Genomic DNA, 17,450 nt, shown 5'->3' on the forward strand with positions numbered 1-17,450 from the left:
GGATGGTGCTGGATTGGGGGCTGAGTATCAGCCTCTGTTCGTGGCAGGTTGGTCATCTGTGGAGGCAGTAGACTAACCTTTGTGACTGAGAGTTTGCTCAGAGGTAGCCAGTGACAGAAGCTATCCGAGATCCACTGGCTGAGTCATTCCGTCTATTTGGGTTTAGTGGCAGTTGTTTTCTGGTGGCCATTAATACGTGGCAAAATACTTCATACTTCATGCCTATTTCCATAGGTCTATCCACATGACTCTCCCTCAGACCCCCCTGTCCCTTATCTTCTAAGCTTTGTCCTTCCCAGGCCCCTGACCAATACTGCCAAACTATTCATCACTACCTAGATATTCTTTACCTCAGGCTATTTATCTTTTCTTACAAGAGAATGACAGGTGCATGGAAGCTCTATCTGTTATGAAGGTTTCCCCTCACCACTCTTTTTCAGGGCTGCCCCTGGATGGGTTGTAACGCAGCACCAGTCCCCTTGTGGCGTGACCCATCTGTGACCCAAGCTTGGCTTCTTCCTCCTCTATCAGCCGATCCTAAGAGCCCCACCTCATGTCTCCTAGTAGGAGCTGAGGGAAATGTGGTAGTTGACACCGGTGTCTGGAAGCTACATAGCCTTTCTAATCTAGCCTCAAAATCAATACATCATCACCACCTTGTTCAATTGGTAGAAAACAGTTACAAACCTTCCCAGATTAAAGGACAAAAAAAAAAAAAAATCAGATTCTACTTCTTGATGTGGGTATAGCAACTCACATTGTAGAGGAGTACGTGGTATGAGAGATCTTGGGTTATCTTTGGAAAATAATTTCCTCCACAACTGAGGGCTTATCTCATTTGTTTCCCTTCCCTCAGGGATCACAGTCCTGGTCTGCCTCTTGTCCGAGGTCTAAAAATAGTTGTTTCATACCTTTGATCCAGTTTTTTGGTTGGTTATGGTGACATAGTACTTCCCATTTTTTCATGGGTGGAAGCAGAACCTGAATATATTTTGAAGATAAAGCCAATGGGATTTGATTGTGAGTTGGATATAGGTTGTGAGAAAAAGAGAGATGTCAATCAAGGATGACTTCAAGTTTTTAGGCCTGAAACTGGAAGGTTAGCATTGCTATTACCTGAGGTTAGATCAGAATTGGGGTGGGGGTGGGGGAGTAAATTAGGAGTTAATTTTAAAAATGTTAAACCTAAATACCTATTAAACATCCAAGTTGGGGGGCACCTGGGTGGCTCAGTCGGTTGAGCAGCTACCTTCAGCTCAGGTCATGATCCCAGGGTCCTGGGATCGAGCCCTGCATCAGGCTCCCTGCTCAGCGGAGAGCCTACTTCTCCCTCTCCCTCTGCCTGCCTCTCTGCCTACTTGTGCTCTCTCTCTATCTCTCTGTCAAATAAATAAATAAAATCTTTAAAAAAAAATTCAAGTTGGGCTGTCAACTCTTCAGTTGGATATAGGAGTCAGGTGCTCAGGTTGGAGATCAGGCTAGAAATACACACTGGGAATTGTCTCTGTATAGATGGTATTAAAAGCCATGAATCTGAATGAGATCACCAAGGAAGAAAGTATAGATAGAAAAGCGAAGCCCAAGGACTGAGACCTGGGACGCTCCAATATTAAATATTTGGGGAGATGAAGAGGAACCCTGGAGTTGTTTGTGCTAACTCTCCCTCTCCTCTGTCCCCATTCTCTCTCGCTCCCATGACTGTGCCCCATTCTGTCTTTCTGTTTTGCTGGCTCTGACTTCTGCTGACTTGTTTTGTCCTGTGGCCATCCCAGTCTGGGCCTGACAGATCAGTTCCAGGATTGACACTGAGCCTCAGAAACTGCTCTAGCCAATCCATGTCCTCAGAGTACTCTGGCGTCATTTGAGATCCATCTGGCTCCATCAGGACTGACTCCTGCCAAAGTATAGGGTGAGAATAAGGCGAATGGCTCATGACTTCCAGAGTGAGCAGTTCCTTGGCTAGAACTATCATCTGTGATAGTACCCCCCTTGTTGAAAGCTCAGAAGAACAGGGAAATAGTGGATATATCATCCTAGACCAAGCCAGTTTCTTCTGCCAAAGATTCTGTCATGCACATTATTGCTGTGGGCAAACTTGGTAGTTGTACTCGATGCCATTGGCCTCAAAACACTAAGTGTATATTTTCCAAATATCTCCAATTTCCCCATAGCAATTTATTAGTGACTGGATGGTAGTAATCAATATTAGCATCATTCATCTAGCCACATGTGAAAAGGATTAGATAAGGAATTTTATCATAGTACTATTTATAAAAGTAAAAATATTAGAAATAACCTACAATGACTAACAACAGGAGTCAATATAAGTATGTTGTGGTACACCCATAATAAACACACATTAAAATAATTTTGCAGATATGGGAAGATGCTTATAATATATTGCTGATTTAAACTTTTTTTTTTTCCAGAGAGGGAGAGGAGGGGAGGGGCAGAGGAAGTAAGAGAATCCTAAGCAGGCTCCAGCCCCAAGCTTGATGCAGGGCTCCATCCCACAACCCTGAGATCACGACCAGAGCTGAAATCAAGAGTCGGATGCTTAACCGACTGAGTCACCCAGGCGCCCTGATTTATACACTTTAACAAGGCAGTACAGTGTGGTGTTTAAAAGCACTTTTGAATAAACAGATTTAAAGAGAACTCCATACCTTGAACTCTAACAATTAATGGCTAGGTAGAGAAGGATGGAAAGGAGACTTAGCAAGATCAGGTCAAAGATCAGGTCAAAGATACAAGAAAAGCATTGTGTCATAGAAGGCAGGGGAAGTTTTTTTTTTTGGTTAAGAAAAAAGGAATGGTCATTCAACCATTCAATAGAGTCAAATGCTGAAGAGGCAAGATGAGGATTGAAAGATTGAAAGATGACAACTGTATTGACCGTGGGTATCACTGATGACCATTGCCAGAGCTGTTTTAGCAGAATAATGAGAGTAAAAGCCAGACTGGAGTGGGTTGAAGGATAGACGGGAGGTGAAAAAGTGGAACTATTTTGAGGAATTAGATTGTGTAGGGGAAGAGAGACAGAAGGCCACAGATAGAGGATGTATGTTCACGGATTCTTTTTTTATTGAGAGAGATAGGAGTATGTTTAAATAATAAGATGGACCCAGTAGAGAGGGAAAGACTGGATACACAAAAGCAAGATGGGATAAATTACAGATGAGGTTCATGAAAAGGGGGGTGAGGATGGGCTATAAAACACAAGTGTGGGAATTGTTCTTGGTTAGTTAGTAGGAAGAAGGACTCTTCAATTGTAACAGGAAGCACCAAGTAAGGGTGAATGTGTGGGTAGGTTTAAACATTTGGTAACACAAAGGAAGGACTCAACGATGACTTGTGTGGAGGGCATCAGAGGGGTCAGGGGAGTGGGGAAGGTTTGAAACAGTTGTTGATAGGAGTTGATAGGAGTGTGAGGTGACCAGAGTCAAGTAGTAAACTTTCAACCACCCTTTTGTCCCATGTGGGGCTAGTGATTCTGAATTGTAGTGGAACCCATCTGCCTGACAGTGAGACTTTCTTCAGTAGTATTTGGTTGCTTGGGTGCAGGCAAAAAGGAAGCAGATAGAATGGTTCATCTGTGGTTGGGATTTCGCCATACAGGAGATGAACATATCTCCCACCTGCTTGCGGGCCTGGGTGGATGGGGATGAGCCAGCCGCCCAGTTCTTCTATGGAAGCACAGCCAGAGGGAAATGGGAAGAGGAGGGTTCCTCTGTCCCCATTAAATGAGTTTCTCTGAAGTCCACCTTCCAAACTTGCTGTCCCTGGGAAAGCCTGTCCTTTGTTAGCCTGACAGATTCCCCCATGTAGAGCTCAGCCTCCCATATGCTCTTTGCTGTTTCTGTAGGCTTGTCAGGAACAATCCCTTTCAGTTTTCAGAGAGGTCTTTTTATATGTGCTGCTTCTTGATCCATACTGTGCTTGTGAGTGCATGGGAGGGATAGGGCTTGACTCCCTGAGGAAGGTCACTGTTCAGCTCTAGTGAGGACAAAACAGCCTTCTTTAATGCTCTACTCACTTTATACTCTGGTGCCAACACTTCCTATAAGAAGCAACGGGGCTTCTCTTTCCTCTGGCCCTTCACTTCTGCGGAAAGCAAAATAGAATGGAGCCACTTACTTTCCTTAGGTCTCGGCTTTTTACCCAAGGAGAAGAAACAGGGCAGCCAAGTTATAACTTGTGAATGTGTGACATTCCTAACCTGGCCGCTGGGCCAGAGTTGGCACTGGGAAGGGAACGGCTGGTGGAATGGAAGGAGTGAGGGAATCAGGTTCCAGCTCCTGCACAGGCCTCAGCTGTGACTTCTACTGCTTAGAGAACAGAGGGGAGAGGGTGAACACAGGGTGGGCAACTGGTGGCTCTGCTGAAGAGTGGACTATGTTCCCCAAGCAGACTGGCTTTGGGAACAGGCTGGCCTCTGGAAGAAAGTCCCACCCCTACCCCAACCCGATATACATGCTCCAACCAGAAAAAGGCCAACCTGTGTTTCCTATGTGTCTTTGCTCCCTGGGAGCAGAGGAACCTTGTTTAAATGATAAGCTCCTGGCCAGCTGACGAACTGGGAGGTCACTAGCCATTTCTGGGCCTGTGACTTTATCCACAACCTGGGAGTTGAATGGGATGATTTCTAAGACTCTTTCTGACTATAAATCTGATATATTTTGGGTATAAATCTGATTGAACTGGAATGACATCAGATTTTAATTGTTTTATGAGCACTGGATCCCGAGGTCTTAACACATATTGGATGATATACACAGAGTCCCAGCACTAGTCCCAGCACTGATCCCAGAGGAAGGGGTCAGGGGAGAGAGAATAATTTAGGATGATTCCACCCTGAAGAATGTGTTGAACCCCATGGCTCTGACTCTACGTTTTAGGCCTCAGTTTCTTCAACTGTAAAATGAGACTCTAAGCCTAGAAGATCTTTAAGATGTAGTTCTGATGTTCTGTGTTGCATGTCTCTGTCCTCAGGTAATTCTGAGCCCCAATGGACAAAGACAGTGTACTTACTGAACATTTGCTTGGCCTGTGTGCAGTGCTATAGTGGAACATGATTCCTGTCTCAAGGAGCTCACAATGGATTTTTAAAAATACTAAGCCACACACATAGGAAAGTGTGGTATAACATGCAATGTCATCCATGGCTAAATGTATAACACAGACACCACAGGCTGTCTCTCTCTTGGCATGCTGCAGGCTGGAGGAGCCACAATTATAGCTTGTTTCCCCCTAGGCCTTCTTCTACTTCAGCTCTCAAAAGGGGCTTTGTGGGGGTCGGACTGCTGGGGTCAGTTCTGGCTTCGCCACTTGTAAACTTTGGGGAAGTTACTCAACTGTTGTAAGCTGTAAGGTCAGTTTCCTGATCTTCAAGATGGGGTTAATAAAAGGACTCCCTTGCCATGTTGTTGTAAAGATTATATGACTTCTCAATAACTGGGTATAGAGAGAATGTACTTCAACATAATAAAGGCCATATATGACAAGTACACAGCTAATATACTCAACAGTGAAAAGCTGAAAGCTTTTTCTTTAAGATTTGGAGTAAGACAAGGATGCCCACTTTTACTACTTGAATTTAACATCATGTTAGAAGTCCCAGCCAGAGCAATCAGGTGAGAAAAAGAAATAAAAAGACATCTGAATCAGAAAGAAAGAGGTAAAACTGTCTCTATTTGCAGATGACATGATGTTATATATAGAAACCCCAAAGACTCCACCAAAAAAACTGTAAGAATAAACAAATTCAATAAAGATGTAGGACACAAAATCAATATACAAAAATCAGTTGTGTTTCTATACACTAACAACGATCAGAGGGAAATTAAGAAAACAACCCCATTTATGGTTGCATTGAAAGAATAAAATACCCAGGAATAAATTTAACCAAGGAGGTGAATGATCTGTATGCTGTAAACTATAAAACACTGATGAAAGAAATCAAAGGAGACAAAATAAATGGAAAGATATTCCATGTTCATGGATTAGAAGAATTAATATTATTAAAATGTCCATACTACCCAAGGCGACTACAGATTCAATGCAATCCCTATCAAAATTCCAATGGAATATTTCACAAAAATAGAACAAACAATCCTAAAATTTGTATGGAACCACAGAAGACTCCAAATAGCCAAAGAAATGTTATAAAAGAACAAAGCTGGAAGCATCACACTTCCTGATTTCAAACAAAATTACAAAGCTACAGTAATCAGAAACAGTATGGTATTGGCATAAAAACAGACACATAGTTCAATGGGAACATAATAGAGAGCCCAAAGATAAACCCATGCATATATGGTCAATTACTTTTCAACAAAAGACCCAAGAATATATAATGGGGGAAAGGACAGTCTTTTCAATAAATAGTGCTAGGAAAACTAGGCAGCCTCATGCAAAAGCATGAAACTAGACTTCTGTCTTACACCATACACAAACATCAACTCACATAGATTAGAGACGTAAACATAAAACCTGAAACCATAAAAGTGCTAGAAGAAAATATAGGGGCTAAGCTCCTTTATATCAGTCTTGGCAATAATTTCTTTGGATTTGACACCAAAAGCAAAGACAACAAAAGAAAAAGATAAGTAAGTGGGACTACATCAAACTAAAAGCTCTGTATAGCAAAGGAAACTATCAAAATGAAAAGGCAACCTACTGAACTGTAGAAAATATTTGCAAATCATATATAAGGAGTTAATATCCCAAATATACAAAGAACTCATACAACTCAATAGCAAAAAACAAAAAACCCAAATGATTCAATTAAAAAATGGTCAGAGGAACTGAACAGACATTTTTCCCAAAGAAGACATACAGATGGCCAATAGGTACATGAGAAAGTACTCACCATCACTAATTATTGGAGAAATGCAAATCAAGACCACAATGAGCTATCACCTCACACCTGTTACTGTTAGAATGGCTATCATCAAAAAGACAAGAGATACAGGTGTTGGTGAGGAGGTAGAGAAAAGGGAAGCCTTGTACAATATTGATGGGAAGGTAAATTGTTGTAGCCACTATGGAAAACAATACAGAGATTCCTCAAAAATTTAAAAATAGAACTCCCATTTGATCCAGCAATCCCACTGCTGGGTATTTATCCAAAAGAAATGAAAACAGGATCTTGAAGCTGTATCTGCACGCCCATGTTCATTGCAGCACTATTCACAATAGTCAAGGTATGGAAATGATAAAAGTGTCCATCAACAGATGAATGGATAAAGATGTGAGATACACACACACACACACACAATGGAATACTATTCGGCCATAAGGAAAAAGGAAATCCTGCAACATGGATGGACCTCGAGGTCATTTTGCTAAGGGCAAAAAGTGAGATAGAGAAAGACAAACACTGCGTGTGGAATCCAAAACTTTTTTAAAAAAGAGAAAAAAAAGGCAAACTCGTAGAAACAGAATAGAAAAGTGGTTGCCAGAGGTCTATGTCCGAAAAGTTCCCCTAGTGTGATGATAATGTCTCCCTGATGCAGTGATGTCCAAGACTGTCACAGAGAGACAGGTGGCAGTGATGGAGAAGGAGCCCATAAGCGTAGCCATCACCAGTTTGGTTCTTAGACTGGCACGAACCAGAGGCAAGCAGGCAGGGGTGGGTCAAGTGAAAGAGGCAGAGCTCCCATTGGGCTCTAATCACTGCTGTGCTGTAGAGTTCTTGAGTTCACTGCAAACCACTCAAACCTGTTGGATCCCAATTCCTTTATTTCTTAGAGGTATTTACTCTAGAAGAGAAAACCTGAATTCCTAAGAAGAAATCCCAGGAAATTAACAGGGTTTACTTTTTAAGAAAAGGGGGAAGTATAAAGGAAATCAAAGGCATTCTCTAATTTTCCAGACTTGGGAGGCCTTAAATGATCTAAGGGAAGTTGGAGGGTTTAAGGCAACTAGACTTAGAATTGAAGAGCCACTAGCATCTCCAGGGCAGAGTCTTTGGACCTATCTATTCAGTAGCAACTAACCCAAAGGCTTGTCCTAAGGCCTTTCAGGGCCCATTAGTGCAAGTTGCTAGAGCCCTGTGCTCATGGGATCACACGATTGACCTTTGTGTATATGTGACCGTTCCCATATTAGACGGAGCCCTCGCCCCAGTCAGTAGTCACACATGTACTCAACAGGGACACACGGGGTTCTGGCTAGGGGAGTACAGGTGAATCCCCACCTTTGGAATCTAGCTCAAAGTACACTCTAGCTCAAACTACACACCTTGATACCTCAGGTTTGGAGCAGTGTTTGTATGTATCCTGCATGTCATTGTCATTTCATAGTAATTTTAAAAGAACATTTGAGCAGCGAGAGAAGACAGGATTCACTTCTGAGGGCCATTGAGCTGAGGCACTAGCCTAGTGGGTTGACCAGTTGGCCAGACTGGCAATTCTCCTTCAGGAAGTAAGTACTTAGAATTCTCGATCTTTGAGGAAACCACAGAGCTCTTCTTTCTTGAGGGCTTCCTGGGCATCTCAGCCAGACCTGCGGGGCTGGTCATCCAGGCTCACAGTGAGAGCTGTAGCTGAGGGTCTGGCACGCAGAACTGGAGGGCTGGGCCTGTGACGGCAGGTCCCAAAATAACGTGCCAAACCCTACTTCTCACTTTCCCCTTGCGCCCTGTTAGATGCTGGCACTGCCTTCGGAGCCATTACTCAGCAGCCTGAATGTACAGAGATAGGCCTAGTGCACCGACCCAGCAGGCCACGGTTCCTTCCTCTGGCAGGGAGCTGTCCTGAGGTGGTAGGCCCAGGCAGAGCTGGCCTCCCACTCTCACTTCCTGTCAGGCAGTAATCCTACCGCAGGACTGGGCTTTACTTAATTGTTTCTAGGCCGTCGAACGTGTATCTCCTTGCCTCTGGACTATACAGTACATTAACTGAACACACTTCCTTACGTTCCCCACATTTTTAACATACACTCTTCCTACCTTCTTATCCTAAATGAAAACCTGACCTGCCTTGTCTCCCTGCCCTCTCCAGAGGAGGCCACTTCTCTACCTCCCCTGGTTTTCAAGGTCAGGAGAACAACCTGGCATTCTCTGAGTTCCCTTTGTTTCCCCAGACCATGCTTCTCCATCCCTCTTGGGCACGCCACCCCATCTTACTGGCCACCTTGTCCATTCAACTGTTACTGATTTTTGGCATTCTCTTATCCTCCTCAGTGGTTTAAGGCCTGCCTCACAGCTTTCCTGGTCACTTCATCCCTGAGAGGTAAAGGGACCCTCCAGATATCCAGGATTCACCATCATTTTGAAAACTACAAATGACTAAATTCTGCCCAACAACATTACTCACTGTGATGAACATAATTTGGCCATGGGCATCAGAATGGTTCAAATTCTCACAGCCCTACTTGTACCACTTAACTTCTTTCTACCTGTCAAAGTATTTCTTCCTCATCTGTTCACCCTCCCCAGAATCTCTCACTTCCTCTATGTCCAGCCTGGACCTACTGGTTCGCCATTCTAGGGTGCTCGTGGATCCCTTTCTTTATTCTTCCCTGGGTCTTTTCTTTTCTTTTTTTTTTAAGATTTTATTTATTTATTTGAGAGAGAGAATGAGAGACAGAGAGCACGAGAGGGACGAGGGTCAGAGGGAGAAGCAGACCCCCCGCTGAGCAGGGAGCCCGATGTGGGACTCGATCCCGGGACTCCAGGATCATGACCTGAGCCGAAGGCAGTCGCTTAACCAACTGAGCCACCCAGGCGCCCTTCCCTGGGTCTTTTCTTGCTGACTTCCTATCTTGGTTAATCTCTAACTCAGCTTTCTTTGCCTCTGCTCCTAGATTGCTGAGCTCTGCTGGAAATTTATAATTTCTGTGCTGCCTGAGCCCTCGACAAACCATACTGTTAAGATCACATGTGTCTCTCTTCCCCACCATTTGTTCTTCAAGGTAGGAATTTTGGCACCCCAGAACAGCTATAGACAGTTAAAACTTAGCACATGCCTGGAACTTGTCTAGGCACTTTATACATACCAGCTCATTTGACCCCTACCCAATGACAATGAGGAAAATACTCTGAATGCTTCTCTCACTTGGTGAGGAAACTGGGGCTCAGAAAGATTCAATAAATTGCAGAAGACCACAGAATTAGCAAGTGACAGAGTCAAGATTAGGGAGTCCGGGTGAGACATTATATTGTGTCTCATCGTGAGATGATCATAAACTTTGCACAAAGTCTGTTGACTTTTATCAGAGCTCCTGTTGCAATCCAGCAATCTTTTAAATCAACCCTTGTTCACTCCTAATTGGACGCGTTTTTATTTCAACTCTGACTCTTATTATTTTTGGTCAATTTCGATTAGAGACCAAAGGCATTGCCTCAGAAGTCCCAGTAGGCATCTAGAATCTCAGGGTATTCTCTAATTTTCTTCTGACTCATTTCTGATTGAGTCAGCTCCCATACAGCATCCCTCTGACAACATATACCATAACCAGCAGTGTCCTGGTCTCCATTCACTAGGAAGGGGAGAAGACACTGTAATTCTCATAATGGTTATTTCAAGCCATTTCCTTGTGAACTGGCTTTGGAGGCTGGGACCTAAATCCCTACTACTTACTAGATTCTATAGGCAAATTATTTAAACTCAGAGGTTTAGTTTCTTTTTCTGTAAAGTGGGGGATAATAATAATCTCCTTAAAGGGTTGTATTTATTAAGGAGCCTAGCGTAGAGCCTGGCTCAGATCAGGCACTCGAAGTATTTGTTCCTTTCCTTCTCTTCCCCATACTCTCCTTTCACCTCGCCTATACATTTACTCCATCTTTCCCACCCACAGATATTTTCCTGACCATAGCCCGCTCCCCAGTATCTACCCTTTCTTACTTCTCTTCTCAGCAGACTCCATGGAGAGTAAACTATATTGGCTATCTCCCATTTTCTCCCTGATACTACCCCCTGGTTCCAATATGACCCCTCTAAATGATCAAATGCAATTGACATTATTTGTTTTTCTTCTTGCCTGACTTTATTCAATTTTATTTCCTGAAATCTATCCTGACCATCTTTTCCTATAATGACTCCTTCTCACTCACTTCTGTCACCTCTTCTTTCTTTAATCACCCCCAAATGCTGGCTTTTCTCCACATGGATGTTCTCCCAGCAGCGTCGGCAATGGCTTGGGAACCTATTGTTAGAAATGTAGATTTTCAGGTTCCACCTCAGATCCCCTGAATCAAAAACTGGTGGGGATACTCGCTCAAGTTTGAGAACCATTGTGCCACATTTTCTCTGGCTAATCTCTATGAGCTCCCCTTTTAACTTTTCTTTTCCCACCTAATACTCCAAAAATTCTTTCCACTCCAGACCACTCTCCAGAGCTGCAATTGTATACATACAACTACCTAAGGGGTATCTCCACTGGCTGTCTATTAGGTGTCTCCATGGAAAATAACCTCTCATAATCCTATCATTTCTGTGTCCCCTTTCTCCAAATGATACCACCGTTACCCAGTTGTCAGTGCCAGGATCCTGGGATTCATGATTCCTCGTTTACCCACCTAAGAAAACACTAGTTTGCCATTTCAGGAGTATCTCTCAAATTGGCAGTGTCCTCTTATCGGCACCATTGTTACTTTACTTCAGGCCCATCCTCCTCACTCATTGGATTGCTAGTCTTCTAATTGGGTCACTGAAGTCTGGTCCCTTTCCAATGTACCCTCCACATTGCTACCAGGATCATCTAAAATAAAAATCGGATTGGGCTTATCCCCTGCTTAGTCATTCAGTGGCTGTCCAAGGCCTTCGAGATAAAGTTCAAACTCAGTATGGGGGCACCGTAGGGGTGCTTATGCCCGGACACCTGCTTGCCTCTGCAGCCTCATCTCCTGCTGGTGCTTTATGTTGTTCTCTCTGCTCTAGCTCTAACAGGAAACTGGAACTACTTAAGAGTTCTCCAGCCACTCTTTCTCAACGTCAAACCGTTGTTCACGCTATTTTGCTATTTCCTTTGTGAGGAATGTCCTTCCTTCACTTACCACGTGGAAAACGTTCTTCTCTAGCGCTCGGCTCAGTCGGCTTTGGTATGAAATCTCCCCTGGATGTGCAGGCTCAGTCTGATGTGCTCCCACAGCCCCATGTCATGTCTTCATCAGAACCTTATTACACTGTGCTTGGTGCCCTTGTTGCCCTAGGCACCAGGGAGCAGCTTGAGGACAGGCCTGTATGTTATCTTTACTTAGTGCAATCCTTGACACACAGTAGGTATTCAGCAAATAGTTGCTTAGTAAGAAAGATTGCTTTCTTTCTTTTTTTTTTGAAAGGCATCTACATTTACTGCTGCTTCCTAACCGCCCCTATCCTTTCATTCCCACAGTTCAGCCTTATTATGCTACTGAAAAAGCTCTTGAGGACAAAGATGTGCTGGCTTTATTTCTCATCTTCTTAACTTCTCTGCAGCAGTGAACCACCTATTTTTCAAAGTTCCCTTTCCCGTGTTCCTCAACTGATGCTTTTTGAACTCTCTTTACTTTATGGTCTGTGTTCGCACTGGTTCCCTTCCTTCTCCACACTTGTTGCAACTGCTCTGCATTACAGCGAGTACAGGGGTGGCTGCTGGTGGTGGTGGTATTCGTACAGTGACATGCTGGTAGCTGGCTCCCTGGGAGAAAAAGGCCCTGATTTGTGGCTTTTGTCTCTTCCATGGTGTAAAGACTCTCATCAGGACCGATTTCAAGCTACGAACATTTTAATGACCAGCTCACAAAATTCCCGAGTATTTAATAATTGGCTCTCACAAGCATACCACTGGGTATGCAGAGATGAGTAAGACCAGTTTGACATCTAGGAGGATACAATCTGGTGGAGGGAATATGGAAAAAATTATGAGACAAATGTGATAAGCACTATTGAGGGCATTTAAACAAGGCACCATGCATGGGGCTGAGTGGAAGGCTTAATTAGGAAAATCTGTTAATACCTCCTATGGGAAGGTAGGAGGGTTTGAACTGAACCTTAAAAATGGTATGTAGAGGAATGGCTAGTAGACCAGGAAGACTGGGGTGCAAAGAATGCGGGGTTACCAGAATGGATTCTGCCACTAGTTTTGTGACCTTGGTCAAATTGGTTAACTTCCTCAGGACAGTTTCTGCATCTTGAAAATAAGAATTTGATTTCCATGGCCCATTCTGCCTGGATTTGATGATGGTCCTTGGGAAGAGAAAAATGTAAGTGGAGGAAGAAGGAAAAAGGAAGAAATATACTTAGTGTGAAGCTTTTAGGAGGCCAAATGCTGCAGGAATCTCTAACTAGTCCTCCCTGCTAACTTCTGGCTCAGTCCCAATTTTGAAAATCCCAATCCCATGTCTGAGTGATTGCGCAATATGCTGAAAGCTCAGTTCTTGTCTTTTCACCTGAATGACTATAGTGAATCCTGACAGTATATGTGGATGCAAGTCAGTTCATCCTTCTGTGTTGAGGGAACAGAGGATTTTCCTTTTTCCTTAGAAAGTGTTAAAAAGAGTAGTAGCTTATTCCATTTGAATAACTGTTATTATCAAATCTATCTAGAATTTCTCCATCCCCGCTTCTTGCCTGATCTTCTCTCAAGAACTATCTGAACTTCATTCCTTTTCAAAAACCTTTAAAAACATCATGAATCATAAAACAGATAGAAATATGCATAAAACATAAATGTAAGGCATAATTATAAAGCAAACACCCATGTAACCACCAAGCAGGGGAAGAGAGAACCTTGCCATAACCTAGCAAGTCCTCCCCGTGTTATTCCCCAAGTACAACCTTCCAGAAGGATCCACTATCTCGATTTATTGTGATAGTGATCTTTGTTTTGCCTTTTACCATCCATGTATGTATCCTTCAATCCTACTTCAGTATTGCATTTTTTGTTAACACCCGATATGAAGAGAATCATACTGCATGCATTCCCTTGTTTCTTGCTTCTTTTGTTCACCATTCTAACATTCATTCATTTTGTGTGTAGCTAGTTTATTCTTTTTCGTTTCATGGTTACATAGTATTCGACCATGAGTATTCCAGTTTACCAATTCTACTGTGGATGGATATTTGGGTTGTTTCCAGCCTTTGGCCAATATAAACAATGCTGCTCTGAACATCTTCGTTGTGCCCAGTGCATGTGAGCTTCCCAAGGGTACAGGGGTAGAATCATTAGGTCACAGGGTATGTATATCCTCATCTCCATTCTTCATTCTTTCCCCTACATTAGTGAGCAAGCCTTTCTCTTTTTCTTTTCTGAAGAATTTTAACTCCTGTGCCTTTGTTCCTGTTTTTCTAATTTTCAATCATCTTTGTTAATCTTATGTTCCTATAACATACATTATCAGTACTGATTCTAGCTTCTAGCCCTGTATATTACCTTCCTCTGGTAGTTGAGAATGGTGTCCTCTCCAAGACGTAACATTATTTCATTTATTACTCAAAGAGCAAATGTATCTGGAACATTTTGAGAGTTCTTATTTGAATGTGTGCAAAACAGAAATCCTGTATTTGATTAATAGAGGGTCAGGAACAAGTTTCTTTCTCTGAGGCATTATAGTATGGGAATTAAGACTGTGGGCTTTGAGGGCGCCTGGGTGGCTCAGTTGGTTAAGCGACTGCCTTTAGCTCAGGTCATGATCCTGGAGTCCCGGGATCGAGTCCCGCATCGGGCTCCCTGCTCGGCAGGGAGTCTGCTTCTCCCTCTGACCCTCCTCCCTCTCTCATGCTCTCTGTCTCTCATTCTCTCTCTCTCAAATAAATAAATAAAATCTTTAAAAAAAAAAAAAAGAAAGACTGTGGGCTTTGAGTGAGACCAAATCCACGAGCTGCTGGCTATGTGTCCTTGGGCTAATTACCTAACTTCTCTGTGCTTTAGTTTCCTCATCTGTCAAAATGTAGATAACAAACTATATCCACCCACAGGGTTATTGTGTGCATTACATGAAACATCTACAAGTTTATCAAAAGAGGTTTATTAACTTGGTCTTTAGGGAGAAAGACAAGGAAAGACAGGCTTTCAGAATGCCTACAAGTTATGTAGTGAGGATACTATTATGAGTTTGTCTCTGGGGTTTATACTGAGCCTAAACACTTTTTCCACTCCTCTTTCTTTTTTTAAAGATTTTATTTATTTATTTGACAGTGAGAGACACAGCAAGAGAGGGAACACAAGCAGGGGGAGTGGGAGTGGGAGAAGCAGGCTTCCCGCTGAGCAGGAAGCCCAACGTAGGGCTCGATCCCAGGACCCTGGGACCATGACCTGAGCTGGAGGCAGACACCTAACGCCTGAGCCCCCCAGGCACCCCTCCACTCCTCCTTCTGGAGCAGATGGCTAGGATAGGTAAGTGGGAGGCTGCCAAGGGCCATGAACAGAGTGAAGTGAATTGGCCCATTTGGGAATCAAATCCACAACTGGCTTTAATTACTGTTCAACTGAGTTCAGTGGGCAACATAACATGAAAAAGGAGAAAATGAATGGGACTAGAAATACTGACAAAGTAAACAGGAGGGCAAGAGGACACTATAGGATAACTCAAATCAACAAGCTGCTCTAAACGGCATCCTCTCTTTGTGAAATTTATTTTACAGGAGAGTTGGCTGTAATAGAAACCATTCTTAATCATCAAAAAACCACATTCTAATTTTCCTTATCATCCCCACTCTCCATGTATAATTCTAGACTTCGTTGCTTACATCTCTTGGTTTTAGGATATAGTCTTCCAAAGCTTTCTAGAAACTTAATTACAGATTCAACACTTCAAGGCCAATACCTAATTGCCTAATTAGGGAGCTGAGAAATGTTTAGCATAACCACCCTCCTTCCTACCCTGAAGTTATTAATGTTCACTTCAGATTGTTTGCTAGTCAACCGTTGTGACGATACTGATTTTTGGACTCTGAGTCTCTTACTCCTACATAAAGTTATCTAAATTCAATAAGGCTTTTGAGGAAGCAGCATTTCCAACTTGACATTAACTGGTGGGCCAAATAACGACCCATTACAGAGACAACAATGCCTACTGGATTTTAATTTTAATTATTTCAGTTCCTGTACCACGGTTATTTCACAGTTACACTTAATAAACTCTATTATGCTTCTTATTAAATAATTCGTGGAAAACTGTGAGTGCATGGTAGGTTATGGAAAAAAGGTGGAAGAGAAAAAGGGGAAGAATGGTTCTGAACGATTATTGAATGATGTGGTGTGACAATATTTGTTAACTTCATGTCAACATAGCAAGGCCAGATGACTTATTTATAGTTTACTGTTTCAGTAACATATATTATCTGGTAGTATATTGCTGGGGGAAGGGCTGATTTGTATAATCATTGTACTTTTACACTATGACTTGGAAAGTGAGTAGGCTGATAACAGGGAAAGAAAAAGCAGCCCTTAACATCTTCATTTGAACTGATAGTTTTGGCACCAACCCACGAAGGGGGCTGAGCATGGGGGGACGATCTGTTTGCAGAGGTGCAGATGCCAGCTCCTAATCAGAGAACACCACATTTTGTAAGTTCCTGGAAATTTGGAAACCAGGGTCTTTAACAGTAGCAGTGGCAGCATAATTTGGTGCTCAGATGCTAAGTGAAAACCCAATGCTGGGTTTGTCCACCATAATGCCAAAGAAACCTCCACGGCTGGTATTTTGGCACTGATGTGACACTGGCAACAGGTATTACTGGCATCAAAAAGAAGCCCAGGGAAGAATCTCATTAAGTGAGAAAAAAGAATCTAGAGTCTACACATCACTCCTCAACCAAATGTTTGAATCTTGCATCCTACAAAATCAGAGCTAGTAAGAGAGCAACATGGCCTGCTTTGAGCTTCATCTCTTATGTGCCTACTCACTGGCCATGGAACACAACAGTCTAACAAGTGATCAAGAATTGGCACTAACGGCCAGCCAGCCACAGCTTCCTCCCCAAAGGTGAACACATGCTAAACGATGTAGCAGAGCTGGGGGCAGCGGTCAGGAAATGGGAGGGTGGGTTCTGTGAGAGCAATCGCTTTGGCTTGCTTAGGAGTCCAGGGAACAGATCTGCAAATTATAACCTCTTTGAATACTGGCTGAGACCACATATGAAATAACCTCTGTAATTTTAATGTGTACTTGGTAGGTAGGAATCATGAATCTCAAACACCTGCGGAACCTGAGTTGCTTTTGTTTTCGTTTTGTTTTTCTAGAGGTCTACTTGCTCCTTTTGAAAAGCACTAGGAATGGGAGACTCAGGCAACATTGGAAAAAAAAAAAAGCTTCTCAGGTGATTTTTATTTAGTTCCCATACCTTTGAGGACCATGGTTCTAGTGGAACGGGAATGAACAGGAATGAGTTAGAACTGAAAAGTTAAACCTTTATGCCCATTTATCAAATAAGGATAGAATCCCTTCTCTCCCGATCTTGAGACTAATAGCTAACAGTAATTGTTCAACAAACGTTAGCTATTGTGTGCCAGGCACTGTCCTA

This window comes from Halichoerus grypus, chromosome 7 (assembly GCF_964656455.1).
Source record: "Halichoerus grypus chromosome 7, mHalGry1.hap1.1, whole genome shotgun sequence".
NCBI lineage: Eukaryota > Metazoa > Chordata > Mammalia > Carnivora > Phocidae > Halichoerus > Halichoerus grypus.